Here is an 18,461-nt window from a genome sequence, read left to right on the forward strand (position 1 = left end):
AGTGGATGTGTCGGCCAGTTTTGCCCAATCTATGGCTATTTATGCCATTCTAGGAGTTGCAGTTCTGACGCCAGCAGAGAGCTGCCGGCTGAGAACCTTGGTATAAGGCATTGTAACAGCGTTGTATCAGTAAGGACTTACCCGTGGAACGTCTGCTTCTTGTAGCAAAACTTCTCTGCATAAAGTGAGAAAAGAAAGAAGACAATTCGAGTTTGAAGAACTAAAAATTAAATAAATAAAAAATAAATATTTCCATTGGATTTGTTTTAATAATTATTTGTTTTGCTGTTTATCTTCCCATTCTCTGCTTATGATATCTTTTGACGTACAGAATAATAACAAAGGATGGTATAGAAGTATTTACAGTGACGTGAAAAATAAAAGTATGACCCCACGTGTCTGTAGCACTCCTGACAATGTCTGGGCATGCTCCTGATGAGACAACGGGCGGTATTCTGGGTTATCAGGGCATCGGTGAGCTCCTGCATAGTTTGTAATGTTACTTGACTTTGTTGGATGCCTGATACAGAACAAACCACCGGATCTCAAAAGGATTCAGCTCTGGGAAACATGAGGGCCAGTCAAAGGCATAAATGTCTTCCTCATCCAGAAACTGTCTCCACAGTCTGATCACATGAGGATGGATATTGTCTTGTACCAGGAGAAACCCAGGACAACTGCACCGGTGTATTGTCTGACAATGGCTCCAAGGATTTCATCACAGCACCTAACAGCAGTCAGGGTACCAAAAGTGGAGGTTTGTGTGACCCCCCATGGTTTTGCCTCCCCAGATTATCTCTGACAAAATCAAGGCACAACTTCCATTCCAGATGGAATAGACAATTGATTATAGTAAAACACGACCCCCAAAAAGTAGGATCTCTTCTTATAATTGGTGATATGTTATTTATTTATCCATCCCCATCTCAAAAATTGTCTTCTGCATTTGTTAAAATTCCAGAAGTTCTTTGAACCCATCATATCTTCTCATAGACTTTACAATAATGTCTTAAGAAAAAGTTAAGACTGAAGATTTTAGGTTTATGTGAACCATTAGTGATCAGCAAAAAATGTAACATTTCATGTAATATCTTGTAACATCTTTAACCTTAACTCCTAAACTGCCTTGTGCCTATACACCTTAGATAGTAGTCCAGTTATGTCTCCCATGTCCCCCATGTCCATCAACACATCAACACTAGTGATGGGCAAGCACTAAAATGCTCGGGTGCTCGTTGCTCGGGTCGAGCACAGTGGAATACTCAGGTGCTCGACCCGAGCAACGAGCCCAATGTAAGTCTATGGGAAACTCGATCATTATTCAGGTGGCTCCCCCCGGCAGTCTGCACAGGGCTTAAAAATTGCCCAAATCAATGGGAACAGTGCTCAAATGACATGGGAACAGCATGGGGAAGACCCCTGGAAGCATTTCTGACTCCCAGGTCACTGCTGTGAACAATGTTGTCAGAGGTATTACGCCACTTTTGCGGACTCACAATAAAACATACAAAAATGAAACCAAAATGGATTTTCCTGAGAAATATGTAAAGGAACATCCTTTCCAGGGTAATGACTTGTATATAAGGCAAAATACATAACCAAAAACAAAAATACTCCTCCACAGCTTGGGCTATGTTCACACGTAGCGTTTTTGATGCATTTTTGCACTTTTGCATTGCTTTCAACCGTGACAAATGCATTCACCAGGAAATGTCATTTTAACATTTTACAACCTTATCTGGCCATGTGGTGTGTGAGACATGATCAGACACATCATGTTTCATTTATGAAGGAGGGACTCTGAAAGTCTCAAAGCCTATTTTTATAGGGCCATCAGGCGGTCTTTACTATTCTTAAAGAGCCAGCGGCTGGCTATGCTTTGTTGTTTCCATTACTAAAGAGTGGGTCTCCTATACTGTTGTTGCATATGCAGTAAATGCAAGGGCTACCAAAAATTTGGACCTACTCCAATGCCCCTTGGAAGAGACGTAGAGGAGGGCCTCCGTAAAAAAAATGGTCCCATTATTAGGAAGTGGGTCTCCCATTGTGTTTGCCTATGAAGTGAATGCAAGGGATGCCAAAAATCTGGAGGCACTCCAATGCCCCTTGGAAGAGACGTGGAGGTCAGAGGGCTTACTGAAAACAATGTTCCCATTATTAGTAAGTGGGACTCCCATAGTGTTGGCCTATGTAGTGAATGCAAGGGCTGCCAAAAATTTGGAGGCACTCCAATGCCCCTTGGAAAAGACGTAGAGGGCCTCATGAAAAAATGTTCCCATTATTGGGAAGTGGGTCTCCCATAGAGTTGGCCTATGTAGTGAATGCAAGGCCTGCCAAAATTTGGGAGGCACTCCAAAGCCCCTTGGAAGAGACGTAGAGGACCTCATGAAAAAATGTTCCCATTATTGGGAAGTGGGTCTCCCATAGTGTTGCCAAAAATTGGGAGGCATTCCAATGCACCTTGGAAAAGACGTGGAGGAGGACCTCATAAAAAAATGTTTACCATTAGAAAGGAGCGGGTCTCCTATACTTGTAACGCCCATGCACTAAGTGTATGGGCTGACAAACATTTACCCCTGGGGGTATACATGAACATACTGTATAAAACATTTTTTTTACTAGCATCATAAACACCCTTTAAAAAAAATATGTGGGTGTTGCATCACAGACCATGTCACCCTGGTGATATGGTGGTGGAGGATGAGGATGAGGAGAAGGAGGAGGACAAGAGCAAATAGCCAAAATCAGGAAGCATATACCCATGTCTGGGTGTCAAAAGGTGCATGGGAATACACTTCACAAAAAAGAAACTGGATTTGAGTTTATGTTACACTGCTATCATTCAGTGGTATTGAGAAGTCTGGCCCAATCCAGCCCTGACAAAACGCTAGCGGCAGGGCAGGCCAGGACCTCCAAGGTGTAGAGAGACAGTTCATTCCACGTCTCCAGCTTGGATACCCAATAATTATAAGGCACAGAGGAATCACGGAGGATGTTGGTATGGTCGGAAAGGTACTCCCTCAGCATCTTCCCAAACTTTGCACTCCTTGTGAGAGTACCCCGTGCCTCAGGGCCTGTGCGATGGGAGGGGCTGAGAAAACTCTCCCAGAAGTTTGACAGTGTTCCCCTGCCTCTGCTGGATTGGATTTGTGTCCCTCTTTCCTGTACTCCTTGGTTGTCCAACGAACTGTGACCTCTGCCACCAGCGTTTTCAGATGGGAATTTTTTTAATAGTTCCGTAACAAGGGCTTTTTGGTACTGCCCCATCTTTGTAGACCTGTCCGCCTCAGGAATAAGAGATAGAAAGATCTCCTTGTAGCGTGGGTCTAGAAGTGTCATCAACCAGTAATGACTGTCTCCCAAAATTTTGAGAACGCAAGGGTCACGGGAAAGGCAGCGTAACATAAACTCAGCCATGCGTGCCAGGCTGCTAACAGGCAAGACTTCCGTGTCCTCACCAAGAGGACAACTGACCATTCTCTCCTCCTCCTCCTCCCTGTTCTCAGGCCATCCATGATGAACATACGGTATGAAATTTGTGCAGGTAGTACCGTCTATAGTGCATGAAACTAGCTCCTGTTCTTCCTCCTCCTCCTCCTCTTCCTCATTGTCACCCAATCCACGTTGGGATGAAATGAGGCTGGGCTGTGAGGAATCACTCTGTATGGTTTCTTGCTCCATCTCATCGAGCTCCTCCTGCAATGCATCCTCTTTGATTGTTAGCAGTGAGCGTTTCAGAAGACAGAGAAGCGGAATTGTGACGCTTATTATGGCATCATCACCACTCACCATCTTGGAGGTGTCCTCAAAGTTTTGGAGGATGGTACATATGTCTGACATCCATGTCCACTCCTGATTTCTTATGTGTGGAGTCTGAACTGAATACCGATGGCCTTGTTGATGGTGGTAGTCAACAACTGCCCCCTTCTGCTCACAAATCCTTCCCAACATCTGCAGTGTAAAATTCCAATGCGTGGGGACATCACACACCAGCAAATGATGCTGAAGCACGGCTAGGGCGGCGGAAGCTGTAGCTCACTTTCTAAAATGGGCACACAGGCGGGGTACTTTGACAAGCAGATGAGGCAACTCCGGGTAGGTTTTGAGAAACCGCTGAACCACGAGGTTAAGCACATGGGCGAGGCATGGTATATGTGTGAGCTCGCCTCGCCTCAGAGCCGCCACCAGGTTCCTGCCATTGTTACACACGACCATGCCTGGCTGTAGGTTCAGCGGTGTCAGCCACAGATCTGCCTGTTCTTTCAGAGCTGTCCACAACTCTTCAGCATTGTGCGGTTTGTCACCTAAGCATATTAGCTTCAGCACAGCCTGTTGCCGCTTGGCTGAGGCAGTGCTGCAGTGCTTCCAGCTTGTGACAGATGTGGTCATTTCGGAGATGGAGGCTGAAGAGGAGGAGGAGGCTGAGGAAGATGAGGTGCAGGAGCTGTAGACTGTGGGGGCAACCCCGATTGACCTAGGGCCCGCAATCCTCAGAATCGGCAGGATGTGTTCCGTCCCAAGGTCCGACTGGGTCCCGACTTCCACTATGTTAACCCAGTGTGCCGTCAGAGAGATGTATCGTCCCTGCCCACAAGCACTTGTCCACGTGTCCGTGGTTAGGTAGACTTTCCCAGTAACTGCTTTGTTGAGGGCAATTATATGTGATCCGTGTGACGGGCAAACCACAGTTTTCAATAGATGGATTTTTAGCGCTGTAATATGGAAAGGACCTGGCTGTATTATGCAGTTCCAACAAGCAAATGGCGAAGAAAAACTGTGTTCTCTGGCATGGTTTTTAGGCTATGTGCCCATGATACAGAAATGCTCTGGATTTTTTCCTGAGCATTTCTGCATCTCCCTGGCAGAAAAAAAGCATGCGGATTGTGCATGCGTTTTTCCTGCCAGGGACAACCGGATGTGAAGCGTTCTTCACATGCATTTCCGCATGCGGGTAGACAAGCGCTTTCCAAGCGATTTTAGCATCACTTGGAAAGTGCTTGACAACTTGGTCACACTATATAAATCCAGGCAAACGTCATGGATTTATATAGTGTGACCTTAAAGAATGGTAAAAAATTAAAAAATAAATATATGCTTACCTTCTGATGGCCCGCGCAGTCTTTATTCGCTCCGTCCTGGCTTGTCGGCAGCTCGCGGTACACTGAAGGACCTGCCGTCACATGACTAAATGACGTCAGCGCAGGTCCTTCCGTCCACCGCTATCTGCCGGCAAGCGAAGACAAGCACACCGGGGGCCATCAGAAGGTAAGCATCATATTTATTTTTTATTTTATTCTTTTTTTTTACAGTTTGTATGGTACCCGGGTCCGGAGGAGAGTCTCCTCTCATCCAGACCCGGGTACCATCCGCACATTGAAACGCTTGGATTCCGCATGTACAGATCCAGTGATGCGGAATCCAAGTGTTCCAATGCAAGTCAATGGCAGCGAAAATGCAGAGCTTCCGCAAAATAATTGGTAGTGCTGCGTTTTTTTCCGCAATGATAATCTGCAGCTGAAATTTCCGCAGCATGTGCAAAGCACATGCAAATTATCATTAGGCAACATGGCAGGCCTTCTACCATCCGTTTTTTAAGCATTTCTGCAGCATTTTTGCCCTGCGGAAACACTTAATAAACGCATCGTGGGCACACAGCCTTAAGCAAACAATCAGATAAAGATAAAAAGAAAATATTCCTGGCCCCTGATACGTGGGGCTATTTCTACAAATATAATATCTGTAAAAGCACCAGCAGACAGAACTGAAATGGATCCTCTTGCTATATGGACTGCAGTCTGCTATATACCCTGCCTGCCTGCCTAGCACTGGTATCTCTGCAGCTGGATTAGTCCTCAGAAGGACTGTTAGTTCAGATGAATATGTGTAGAGAATCTTGTGGAATACCTACACTAACTAATAAACAGCCAAATCTCTCCCTAGCTCAGCAGCACCTCTCCCTACACTATCTGATTGCAGAGTAGACTGATGAGCACGGCGGCGCTAGGTCTGGTATAGACCTGATGATGCTGTGCGGCCAGCCAATCAATGTAATGCCACAACTAACATGGCTGCAGCATTACAGTGTGTGACAGACAATTCCTGCATGTTGAATGGCACTCTAAAGAGCGCCAAACATGCAGGGAGGAGACCCCAGCATCCGCCCGAGCATCCCGGAAGTACTCGGCGAGCTTCGAGCATCTCGAGTACTGAGATGCTCAGGCGAGTACCGAGTACTTGCGAGTATGCTCGCTCATCACTAACCAACACAGATGCCTTAGCCTGGAGAAAACCAGTACCTGATTTCTAGGAAGTGAAAAGGACAGATCTCTTGGTATATGATTAATGAGAAACTCTCAGCTATATTATCTGATATTTTTCATTCACAAGTCCATGTTTAAACGTTTAAGTGGACAATAATAGTTCCAGTGTCATCAGCATTTTGGATCAGTGTGACATCAGTATTTGGTCTGTGTGTCCATATTTAGAACACTATGGAATAGTGCAGAGACAAACGGGGCCGGGAGAAACAAAATGCTCCTGATGTGAGATTCGCATTGCGCATGCACGGGAAATGAGTTACACCGGTGCACGTCACAGGGCCCTGTGACGCGCAGGGGATGGGGGAACATGCTAAATAAGCAGATAGGCGGGGATTTCTGGGCTAACTAAAGATATAGGCAGGGATTTCTTCCCTTCCGGGGGACGCCAAGCATGTGAAAACAGATTTTATAATACTACATTTCTCTGCATTCAGAACTCTACTATGGGCCATACAGGTATGAATAGATTGTATGCCCATATTAGAGGTCTGAAATCTCGCAGGGGGTGACAGTTCCCTTTAAGAAACATTTCTACCATTTTTATCATTCACATAAATCTGTGCACCACTTTAAACAGCTGTGCAGTGTTTTTTTGCATAAATCTGAACTAGACAGGTTCTCACACCTAGCTCTTGCATAGCAGTAATCCAATACTTATCAAATTAATCTCACAGATGGATGCAGTTTGAAAATGTTTTTGCTAAATTTGGTTTCGCCAGGTGGACTCTTCAGTCTGAGTACATCAATCCTACCTCCTGTTCCCCTATTCTCCCAATTATGTTATCAACTGTTTCCCTCTGGTGATGTCACGAGTGTGTCAGAGGTGACAGACTGTCGCCCTGCAGTGGGTTGCAGGAGATCTCTACGTTTGGCATTGCAGACAGCTTCTTAAATAAGAGGCTGTCTTTACAACTGAGCGGCTACCTCTCTCTTGCTAATTATCTCTCTGGCCTGGGTGTATATATACCTGGTGTGTCTGAGAGGGAGTCGCTGGCTATATTCATTTCTACTTGTGAGGCTTAGCAGGAGCAGTTCTTTGTCCTCTCTGGAGTTTGAGGCCGTGGGCATATTTGGAGTCATCTAAAGCTAAGCAATTTCCCCCTGTTTTGTCTTCCCTTGTTGTCTATAGTGTTTACTGGAGGTTCACTAATGCTCATCTCCTTCCATCCCTAGCCATAGCCATACGCCAGGGAAAGTAGGGCAAGGCACGCGTGCGGCGATTGCTGAAGAGGCATTATAGGGACGGTAGTTGAGACAGGGTGACGCTAGACCAGACTATGAGGTCTCCACTTCCCCCTTTCCCTAGTGTCTGGGCTCCCTTTCCCTTTTCCCTCTGTGTTACACCAACACCTGCCATGACAGGTGAACCTGGGTGAGAGCAAAGGTGTCATTCCCCTACTTGAGATCTCGATTAGGGTAATAGAGCCCCATATGCCTTATCAAAATCTGTCTACATGGGAGGCAAGCAGTCCCAACCTTCTCCGCATCTATACCCCTCCTATTATTTCCACTTTTTCACATGCTGGATATTTTCATCACTCAATGTTATGGTAACTTTCATCTATAATTTGCCTACGCTTTTGCGTTCTCTGTTCATTGTTTGTATATTTTTCTTTGTTTATAAAAATCAATAAAACTTATTGGAGAAAGAAGCGCTCCAAGCTAACGTTTCCCTAATCCATCCTAAATATCTATGTGATGTAGGCAGATTAAGATACTCACCAATCACCGTCTTCTCCCTTCCTCTCTTCTCTCCCTCTCTGCTCCTATACTCATGTATGCCTGATTCAGTCGAGCATGCATGTGCTTTCCATGGGAGGATAATGGGCCTGTCCCACAAAATTCAGTCAATTCAGATGATTTTCCTTTAATGTGAATGGGCACTAAAGAACTGGACTATTTCTGATATGAATTTCAATTATTTACCTTGTATGATATTTTTTTCCATATTATATGTATGACCTCAGTAGCATACACCCAATTTTGGCAGGCCACATGACCGCTATGGAGCCCATGAACAGGAGGAGCCTAGTGCCGAATAGCCCCATCCCCTGCTTATATCGTATATATACAGCATAAGTTATGATGGTTTATAAGGGGCAAACTCACATGCTCAGCCCACTCCATATCCAGTGGGTGCCGGCTGTTTTACACAGCAGACAGCCAATCGTAATTGCTGCAATTCAAGCTAGCTCTGATTACATCAGTTTAACCCCTTAGCTTCCATAGTGACCAGCAACTATGGTATCTAAGCAGCTAGACAGGGGGTCTCTGTGACCATCACTGGGTTGCTTAATGGCAGCCAGGGGCCAATAAGAGGTCCCATTTCAGATCTTTGCTATGGGGTCTGTGGATTTCTATGTACACCCCTATATGACCTGATAAGAATTATCCTGAGGGTTAAGCAGGTGGACTAACATGTTCTGTGTCCTCCCAGTATTCCTCTCTCTGCATATCATACCATGAGTATCCACCTTAGTACATGCCGTATTCTGAAAATCTTATTTATCTGTTTTCTTTTCTAAAAGTGTTTAATTTACATCAACATGAAACATATGAATGGGAAATATGTATTAACTGATTAGCTGCAGTGGTCACACAATGGCCCCTGCGGGAAAGAGAAGCCCGGAGGTCGGCGGGGACACTGACAGCAGCAGTACTGGGGGTCTGAAAGGTGAGTATAGGATTATTATTCCAAGGCATCTGATATTCATAAGATGTATATATATATATCCTATGCTTTAGACACATATACACACCTTAAGAGTGTTAGATGGTTAGTAATAATATATATTTTTTTACAATGTGTATTATAATATATAATAATATAACATTTTATAATATGTATATAACAGATTGGACAGTCAGCCATCATGACAGCGCGTTGTTGGTCTCACATGTGATGTCACAGTGACATAGAATGCTGTGAGGTTATACAATCTATGCACTCGGTGACATCAGCCCCATTTTCAGAGTTGAAGTTTTCGCTGAGACTCTACCTTGGTTTTGGAAGTGCGAGCTAGTTTGTTTCATACATCTAGTGCTTTACTTCTACAGCTTCTTATTGATATTTTGGCACCATAACATCCGTGCCAGCAGAGAACTTAGTTCTCATTTTCTATCACTCTACCATCTCAGCCCCGGGAAACTGAACCATGACTTCCAGGGAGCTGCATCAGCTTATTGCTGACAACGAGACTTGGATGAGCCGACCAGAAAATCAGGGTAAGTGAGAGAATTTTCCCACCTTATAGGATCTTTTCTGGGAGGAGATTTCCCTGGGGTAAGCGGTTTCAGTACACTCAGTGCATCCTCCACCTTCCCATTCATAGTCCTTGGGGGATGAGTTAGTCGCAATCTGGTTCCACCCCTGCTCTGTGATGTCTGTAGAGAGGGGATCCACTGAGCAGGTTTATTTAGCCCAAACATTAATCAATTTTTGCTCCTCTCCCTAAACCCCAAAGCAACAGCAGGTTATTTCTCTTTGGTTCAAAAGTGTTTTTTATAAACTTTTGCATATTTATAGTACATTTTATTTCTTTATAGGTCAGGCTATGATTGTCCATCAATTGAGATCTTCTCAAAGGGATCAGAGAAGACTAATTACTACTGGTGGACACAGAACAGACGCCACTGCTGTCACTGCGAGAGGCAGAGAAGCCAGAACTCCTCTCCGGCAAAGAGGACAAGAGAGCAGGGAAAGAAGCCGCTCTCCACTTAGACCAGTCCCTGCAGAGCCCTCCAGAGAAACATCAGAGAGCAGAAGGGATGACAGTGGATCCTCAGACACCGTCACTGAGTTTGAATTCAGACGGCCATTTCCCGTTCTGCCCAGCCGCAGACTCAGGGAGTCTCCAGCTGCAAGTGGATCTCCTGTACAATTACTGCAGGCAAACCGTCTGTTCAACATCATCTTTCAGCAGCAGGGAATGGGAGTGATGACGCCTCCGCCACAGATGCGGCCACCATCACCACCTGCACAATATAATCTGCAGGAAAGGCAGCAGACTTGGCGAGCTCAGCAAATTAGGAACCTCCCAACAAGAACTGTAACATCTCAGGAGGAGTCGTGTGTCATCTGCATGACGGATTATGAGACCGGAGAGGAAGTCACAGTGCTACCATGCAATCATTGTTTCCATCAGGGTTGCATCTCTACCTGGCTCAACTCCAACCTTCGGTGCCCCCTGTGTCGCAAACACTGCTTCCTTCTAAAATTCAGTGGAACATCTTAAATCTTCATGGAAGAAGTTAAGAGTTTGGCAGTGACACTAGAAGAGTCCATCTTGTACGTCAGCCCAGGTAAGAGAGAACATATAGATTACATCTGCATTCATTTCAAATGCTAAAAAAAATAATTCACCTTTACTTCTGTTCTGTCTTTTCTTTAGTTTACCATCAGCTTTGGGAAACATCGTACCAGTACTGAGTTCTCAGATGAGGATCAATGAAATAGCGGTCTTCTTTCTGTGATATTATTGAGACTCTGAAGAAGAAACTGCTCCTGCACATGACGATTTTCGGATGAACCCCCTTCTCTCTTTTCTGTGAGGAGATTTTGAAGATGCTCTGGAAAGTAGATAGAGAGGAAACCAGGCTCTCCAATATAAGCCGAAAGTTAGAAGTTTATTACAACAATCATCAGCAAACGTCTGTGTGCAATGGGCCAACGTTTAGGTCACATGACCTTGTTCATAATATATATATATATATATATATATATATATATATATATATGTATACACATTAAAGAATGTTATACCAATTATATTGATTCTGTGGCTTTCACCTTATTTGCATGGTATGCATACTGGGAACTCCATAACATTGTGCACAGAGCAGGTGGATTGATGATAAATGTCTATTCTAAAATAAAAGTTGTACAAACGTCAAAAAGAATGAACATATGTACTGAAAAGTCAAAAGGACTTGCTGTGCATATGATCCGTCTGTTGTCACTTCTTTTAACTGCTTTTGGCTTCAAAAGTTATGAAGTGGCTAAAAGAAGTGATTGGTCTTTTCTTCTAGAAGCTTCCGCTTGGAAGCTGCTACTATTTTATATATAGACTGATTTCGCAGTGAAGCCGCTGCAAAAAAACTAACACAAAGACATCGCAAAAGACACTTCAGGTAAAACACCATCAGAGCTTTATTCAAACGTTTTCCTACAAGAAAAATGCAGATATACTGAGGTCTAAAAGACGCCATGTGCACATACCCTGACAGCGAGTCATTAGTAAGGCCAGGGATACAGGTACTTTGACTGGAGTTACACTAAGTGGTTTGTGCAGAGACACCACAATATCTAGTAGTGAGTCCTCCATTATTCCATACATAGTTACAGTACAGACCAAAAGTTTGGACACACCTTCTCATTTCAAGATTTTTCTGTATTTTCATGACTATGAAAATTGTACATTCACACTGAAGGCATCAAAACTATGAATTAACACATGTGGAATTATATACTTAGCAAAAAAGCGTGAAACAACTGAAAATATGTCTTATATTCTAGGTTCTTCAAAGTAGCCACCTTTTGCTTTGATGACTGCTTTGCACACTCTTGGCATTCTCTTGATGAGCTTCAAGAGGTAGTCACCGGAAATGGTCTTCCAACAATCTTGAAGGACTTCCCAGAGATGCTTAGCACTTGTTGGCCCTTTTGCCTTCACTCTGCGGTCCAGCTCACCCCAAACCATCTCGATTGGGTTCAGGTCTGGTGACTGTGGAGGCCAGGTCATCTGGCGTAGCACCCCAACACTCTCCTTCTTGGTCAAATAGCCCTTACAGAGCCTGGAGGTGTGTTTGGGGTCATTGTCCTGTTGAAAAATAAATGATGGTCCAAATAAACGCAAACCGGATGGAATAGGATGCCGCTGCAAGATGTGGTGGTTGCCATGCTGGTTCAGTATGCCTTCAATTTTGAATAAATCCCCAACAGTGTCACCAGCAAAGCACCCCCACACCATCACACCTCCTCCTCCATGCTTCATGGTGGGAACCAGGCATGTAGAGTCCATCCGTTCACCTTTTCTGCGTCGCACAAAGACACGGTGGTTGGAACCAAAGATCTCAAATTTGGATTCATCAGACCAAAGCACAGATTCCACTGGTCGAATGTCCATTCCTTGCATTCTTTAGCCCAAACAAGTCTCTTCTGCTTGTTGCCTGTCCTTAGCAGTGGTTTCCTAGCAGCTATTTTACCATGAAGTCCTACTGCACAAAGTCTCCTTTTAACAGTTGTTGTAGAGATGTGTCTGCTGCTAGAACTCTGTGTGGCATTGACCTGGTCTCTAATCTGAGCTGCTGTTAACCTGCGATTTCTGAGGCTGGTGACTCGGATAAAGTTATTCTCAGAAGCAGAGGTGACTCTTGGTCTTCCTTTCCTGGGGCGGTCCTCATGTGAGCCAGTTTCTTTGTTGCGCTTGATGGTTTTTGCAACTGCACTTGGGGACACTTTCAAAGTTTGCCCAATTTTTCGGACTGACTGACCTTCATTTCTTAAAGTAATGATGGCCACTCGTTTTTCTTTACTTAGCTGCTTTTTTCTTGCCATAATACAAATTTTAACAGTTTATTCAGTAGGACTATCAGCTGTGTATCCACCTGACTTCTGCACAACACAACTGATGGTCCCAACCCCATTTATAAGGCAAGAAATCCCACTTATTAAACCTGACAGGGCACACCTGTGAAGTGAAAACCATTTCCGGTGACTACCTCTTGAAGCTCATCAAGAGAATGCCAAGAGTGTGCAAAGCAGTCATCAAAGCAAAAGGTGGCTACTTTGAAGAACCTAGAATATAAGACATATTTTCAGTTGTTTCACACTTTTTTGTTAAGTATATAATTCCACATGTGTTAATTCATAGTTTTGATGCCATCAGTGTGAATGTACAATTTTCATAGTCATGAACATACAGAAAAATCTTTTTAACTTTTTGTCTGTACTGTACATAGTAACATAGTTTTTAAGGTTGAAGGAAGACTAAATCTATCTAGTTCAACCCATAACCTAACATGTTGATCCAGAGGAAGGCAAAAAAACACATGTGGCAAACACTAAGCTCCACATTGGGGAAAAAAATTCCTTCCTGACTCCATATGACAATCAGACTAGTTCCCTGGATCAACGCCCTATCAAGGAATCTAGTATATATAACCTGTAATACTATATTTTTCAAGAAAGACGTCCATGCCCTTCTTAAATTTTAGTAGTGAATCACTCATTACAATATCATGCGGCAGAGAGTTCCATAGTCTCACTGCTCTTACAGTAAAAAATCCCTGTCTGTGATTATGATTAAACCTTCTTTCCTCCAGACGTAGAAGATGCCCCCTTGTCCCCTTGTCTCAGGCCTCAGAGTAAAAGGATCAGTAGACAGGTCTTTGTACTGTCCCCTCATATGCTTGTACATAGTAATAAGATCACCCCTAAGCCTTTGTTTTTCCAAAGTAAATAACCCCGAGTGTAATAACCTGTCTTGGTATTGCAGACCCCCCAGTCCTCTAATAACCTTGGTCGCTCTTCTCTACACCCGCTCTATGTCTTTCTTATTCACCAGAGACCAGAACTGTACATAGTATTCTAAGTGTGGTCGCACTAATGACTTGTATAGAGGTAAAATTATGTTCTCCTCATGAGCATCTAGGCCTCTTTTAATACATCCCATTATTTTATTTGCCTTTGCAGCAGATGCCTGACACTGGCCACCAAACGTGAGCTTGTCGTCCACCAATACACCCAGTTCTTTTTCAGTTACAGTTTTGCCCAGTGTTTTACAATTAAGCATATGATTATACATTTTATTTCCTCTGCCCAAGTGCATTACCTTACATTTATCCCCATTGAAGCTCAATTGCCATTTATCAGCCCAAGCTTCTAATTTACATAGATCCTCCTGTAATATAAAATTGTCCTCCTCTGTATTGATTACCCTGCAGAGTTTAGTGTCATCTGCAAATATTGAAATACTACTCTGTATGCCCCCTACAAGGTCATTAATAAATATGTTAAAAAGAATCTGGCCCAATACTTACTCCTGTGGTACCCCACTGTTAACTGAGACCCAGTCTAAGTGTGTTCCATTAATAACTACCCTTTGTTCTGACGCGCCCCCAGGGCCGTGGGGTACTCGGCAGCCGGGCCTCTGGTTGCTGGGGTATATCATGGTAGCTGGCCCGGTCCGTGACCCAGGGCGGTCAGTCAAAGGGGGAGATATAGGGGATTTGTGAAAGTGTTCGTGACGCCACCTGTGGATTGCAGCTAGAGGGAGCCGCCGCTGCGGAGCAGTCCTCTGGAGCTGGTGTTACGGCAGCAGGGATGGTGTGGCTCTCCACAGGTAGAGCTTGCTCCAGGGCAGCGTGGGGTGTAATGGATGGTGGTGCAGGGGAGAGACGGCAGGACAGTCTCGGAGGAAAGACGGACACTCACAAGGGGGTAAGCTTCAGTACCTTTACTGGTGATGTTGCAGGCACGGTCCAGGGTACTCCAGGTGAAGGGCACACTTTTGGACTCTCCCCAGTGAGCGAGTATAGGGCCTCCTGATCCGTTGCTTTATTCTCTAAGCTTCTGACCTGCCTGAAGCTAGGCCTAGCTTGGTTACTGTCTCTCTTTGCACCTGCTGACCTGGTGATAGTGTTAGAACCTTGCTGTTAGGTTTTTTTTCCTTTGCTGGTCACATGACCTTGTTGGCCTATTTAATCCTGCTCCGCCCTTCTGGCTTTGCTGGACTTCATTGTATATCTACTTTCTAGCTAGCCTGTGCTCTGTATCTAGCTCTGTTAGTTTGCTTGGTCTACGGACCTCTATGTTCTATCTATTTTGTTTGTTCGTCTGTCTGCTACTATTTCTGTTAGGAGGTGTCCCATATTCCTCCCAGTCCTTAGTACTTGTAGGGATTCCCTCCCCACATCTATAGGTCTCCGTACAGACTAGATTAGGACTTTAGCAGGTCTGATCGCAGGATCAGGTTCCCTGTTACATCGTAGGGATTCAGCTGAGTCCTATAGTAGGGACAGATCTCCTCTCTTTCCTTAGCTTTGGTAGCAGAACATAACAGTAAGTCCAGCCTGCAAATTCTCTAAGGAAAGATTTTTTTTTTTTGTTCCATCATGGTGTCGGTTCAGGATTTGGCTAAACACCTGCAGGGACTCTCTCTGGAAGTGGCCGAACTCCGTCAGCACGTGAGTAACTGCCCTGGAGCATATTTCTTGGAGCCTAAGGTATGTTTGCCGGATTTATTTTTTGGTGAACATCGAGAATTTTTTTCATTTAAAAATGCTTGCTTATTGTATTTTCGTTTGAGACCCAAGTCCTCTGGGGATGAATCCCAGCGCGTAGGGTTCATAATGTCACTTTTGCGCAAAGAGCCTCAGGAGTGGGCCTTTTCTTTGCAACCTAGTGATACATGCTTCAGATCAGTGGATAGTTTTTTTTCTGCTTTAGGATTATTATATGATGATCCTGACCGTGTGGCATCAGCTGAGACTGAGTTGAGACGTTTAAAACAAGGATCAGGTAATGTGGAAAAATATTGTACTCATTTTCGTCGTTGGTCCACTCAAACAGGGTGGAACGATTCTGCTCTGAAAAGTCTATTTCTTGCTGGGCTCAGTGAAAGGGTTAAAGACCTGCTAATTGCTTATCCTACACCTGAGGATTTGCAACAGGCTATGCAATTAGCTATACGGGTGGATAGAAGACTGCGTGCTAGGGTTAATGAGAGCAAATCCTCTGCTATGTCAGTTTCTGGTTATGATAATGTGTGTACTAACAGTGGTGAACCGATGGAGATTGGATCGGTGGCACCTCGCTCTCAAGAAAAAGACCGTCGTTTTTCGGAAGGCTTGTGTTTCTATTGCGGAAAATCTGGTCATTTGATTAAAGGCTGTGAGCTTCGTATGAAGAAAGAAAAAAAAATGGTCAGTCACGCCCGTATTGCCTGTTTAAATTCCAAGGGTATATTTTTAGCTGCTTCCACGATTGCTCAGGAAAAATTAATGGAATTTCGGGTGTTTGTTGATTGCGGGTCTACACTGAATGTAATTGATGGGTGATTCGTGGAAAAACTCAATTTAAAACCTGAACCTTTATCATCCCCCATTGCTGTGGTTTCTGTGGATGGCTCCCCTTTGAAGAATATTACTCTCAAGGTCTGTGAATTTCCTCTCACTATTAATGGTGTTCACCATGAGAAATTGGATTTGGTAGTGTTGAATAACTTGCCTTCTCCAGTAATATTGGGTTTGCCCTGGTTAAAATTTCACAATCCTGTACTGGATTGGTCTACCAGTGAAATTAAATCCTGGAGCCATAAATGTTATGACAAGTGTTGTAACGGGCGTATTGCAGCTTTGGATAGGGGAGAATTGCCTGTTCCTATTCAGGATTTTTGGAGAGTTTTTTCTGAGAAAGAATCGCAGGTTTTGCCTCCCCATAGAGACTATGATTGTTCTATTGAATTTGTCCCTGGAGCGATTCTTCCTAAAAGTCGTTTATTTAACCTTACTATTCCTGAGAGGAAGGCTTTGGAGGAATACATACAGACAAGTTTGGCCGCCGGTCACATTAGGCCCTCTAAGTCTCCTGTGGCGGTTGGATTTTTTTTTGTAAAAAAAAAGGACGGCGGTTTACGTCCTTGTCTGGATTTTCGTGAGATTAACAAAATTACGGTACGCAATCCTTACCCACTGCCATTGATTCCTGATCTGTTTAACCAGTTATTGGGGGCCAAGTGGTTCTCTAAAATTGACCTTAAGGGGGCATACAATCTGTTGCGCATGAAGGAGGGTGATGAATGGAAGACTGCTTTTAACACTCCTGTGGGTCATTTTGAGAATCTGGTTATGCCTTTTGGTCTTACTAATGCTCCTGCATTTTTTCAGAATCTGATTAATGACATCCTTAGACCTTTGATCGGTAAAAATGTGGTTGTGTATTTGGATGACATTTTGATTTATTCGCCAGATCTGGAGTCTCATTGGCGGAGCGTGCGTGAGGTATTACAGTTATTAATGGACAATTCGCTTTTTGCTAAGCTGGAGAAATGTGAGTTCGCTGTACAGAGAATTAGTTTTTTGGGCTACATTATCTCCAGCAAAGGTTTTGAGATGGATCCGGTTAAGGTTCAGGCTGTGCAGGAATGGCCTAGGCCTATTGGTTTGAAATCGATACAGAGGTTTTTGGGTTTCGCCAATTACTATAGAAAATTCATAAAAAAATTTTCTAGTATTGTCAAACCTCTGACTGATCTCACCAGGAAAGGTGCTGATGCGGTTCAGTGGTCTTCTGAGGCCATTGAAGCTTTTGTGTATCTCAAGGAGAGGTTCACCTCTGCTCCCATCCTTATGCAGCCTGATGTTACTAGGCCGTTTTTGGTTGAGGTTGATGCTTCCTCTGTGGGGGTTGGCGCAGTATTGTCTCAGGATAACGGGGATGGATTACATCCCTGTGCCTTTTTTTCAAAAAAAATTTTCGGAGACTGAATTGAATTACGATATTGGTAATCGGGAATTATTGGCTATTAAACTCGCATTTGAACACTGGCGCCACTTCTTGGAAGGTGCGGAATTTCCCGTTCAGGTTCTTACGGATCATAAAAATCTGATATATCTTGATGCTGCCAAGCGCCTGAATGCCCGTCAGGCTAGGTGGGCACTGTTTTTCTCGCGGTTTAATTTCTCCGTTACTTACATCCCTGGTACTAAGAATGTTAAAGCGGATGCCTTGTCTCGCAGTTTTTCTCCCATAGTCGGTGCTGAGAAAGAGGAAAACATTTTACAAGAAGGTGTTGTGATAGCTGCTTTAGACTCCGTTTTGGAAGATGAGATTCTTAAAGCTCAGGAGAATGCCCCATCTAACACTCCTCATGGGAGGTTGTTTGTGCCTGGGACCTTTAGGAGAGATTTGTTTGTTGAGTGTCACGAATCTCGGTTGGCAGGTCATCCCGGAATCTCTGAGACCAAGAGACTGGTGGGTCGCAGTTTTTGGTGGCCTGGATGGCAGAAGGAAGTCATTAAGTGGGTGCGCCAATGTACTATATGTGCTAGATCTAAGTCCTCACATACTCCTGCTGCGGGGTTACTTTGTCCTTTGGAGGTCCCCAGTGCTCCTTGGACACATTTGGCTATGGACTTTAT

Source organism: Phyllobates terribilis, unplaced genomic scaffold, assembly GCF_046119375.1.
Source record: "Phyllobates terribilis strain yellow unplaced genomic scaffold, ASM4611937v1 Scaffold_366__1_contigs__length_1906876, whole genome shotgun sequence".
Classification (NCBI taxonomy): domain Eukaryota; kingdom Metazoa; phylum Chordata; class Amphibia; order Anura; family Dendrobatidae; genus Phyllobates; species Phyllobates terribilis.